Consider the following 1,763-nt stretch of genomic DNA (forward strand, 5'->3'; position numbering starts at 1 on the left):
AAAGCTACAGCCCATCGTTATTATATCCCCTTAGGTACAGTTTTATAACATTATTGGCACATGTAAACAATATGAATTAATTAATGAACGCTACGAATATGGCAGCCTTTAAGAAGACTACCTTAGGGAATATAAAGAGATCTAGTGAAAAGACTATGATTTGAATAGAAACACATATCTTACTCCACATAATCTTACCCCCCTAACCCCCCACCCCCACCCCTTTCGGTTTTTGCTAGATGACTTTGAGGAGAACAACTGACTATAGATAGGTTTGTGTTTGCAAGTTTATGATTTTTGTTCAGACACACGCGCTGGTAACGCTGGTTGTACGAAGCAGATCTTGGGTCATCATTTTAATGTGAGATATGAGCATGTAGATCTGCTCTGAAACCATGATGACACAAAGTGGTTGTTGTGGTGAGTTAGTTAGTTAGTTAGTTAGTTAGTTGGTTAGTTAGTTAGTTGTTGCTTTTTGGGTCCAGCGGACCATATAGGCCAAATCAGGACCCCTTTTGAGGTGAGTTTCCATGTTACAATCTGGCAAGGCATTTGCACATACACGCACGCATGTGTGTCCCAGAGGAAGAGCCATAGAGGGTAGACATTATTGCACAGAAACACAATCATACTAACATTCTAATACCAAGTGATCAAATACCGCTATTTCTCACGAGGAACTGGTCCCGCAAAAGGTACAGTGCCTAGCAAACGCCAAACCCCGACTTTTCAGCGACATTGGTGTATAAGGAGGGTGCACGCTTTCAAGGTACTTTACGGTACATGGGGAGAAACGTCACGTAACAAGCGCACATAATTTTGCAACCGTTCCCAGTTGTATACATGGCTTTCATTTTTTCTCGGCGCTGTTCCGTCGTCAAAGCCAATAATCACCTGTAATTATTTCTGGCTTTCGGACTCCATTTTCTTTCATTTTCCCATCCGCTGTTGTGGACGCGTCGTCGTTCACTTCCTGAGAAGCAGATACCTGCCTTTTTATTCATATTGACCGTGTAATTATCTGTCAGGAAAACGGAACGTCCTCTTTCTGGAACATTAATTCTTGTCATTGAAATGTTATTTAAAGTCACGCATACTCCTGCGTTTTTTGCGTCTCTGATGCAGTGCAGGCTCTCGTTTCGGAAGCAGACATAAACACACACTCACACACACACACACACACACACACACACATACACGCACGCACGCACGCGCATGCACACACACACACATTCACGCACACACACACATTCACGCACACACACACACACACACACAGACGCGCGCGCGCGCGCGCACTCATACACGCACGCACGCACGCACGCACGCACGCACGCACGCACGCACGCACGCACGCACGCACGCACGCACGCACGCACACACACACACACAGTCTATACATTATGAACCTACCTTTTTACATTTAGTCAAGTTTAGTTTTCCATTCACATTCCAACACAACCTGAGCTGGGGGAAATATAAGTCTGCGATTCTTTAGATCAATGCAGATCCTCTCCTTTTAATCTAATCTAAAAATAGATACTCAAAGCCAAAATATACTCTCTGCTCGTAGAATATCGATTTCAATTTTTTGTAAGTGACAGCGGTAAAAAGGGGAAGTCATGCTGATGCCAATTTAACATTGATCGTGAGTAATCGGCATTGAGATCTACTTCAATTCGGTTCCAGTGGTGGGCCGGGTATTGAGTGGTTCCCAAGGACACCACTTCGCCACCTAGTCATCAATCAAACTGATAGACTCT

Source organism: Littorina saxatilis, linkage group LG11 (genome assembly GCF_037325665.1).
Source record: "Littorina saxatilis isolate snail1 linkage group LG11, US_GU_Lsax_2.0, whole genome shotgun sequence".
NCBI lineage: Eukaryota > Metazoa > Mollusca > Gastropoda > Littorinimorpha > Littorinidae > Littorina > Littorina saxatilis.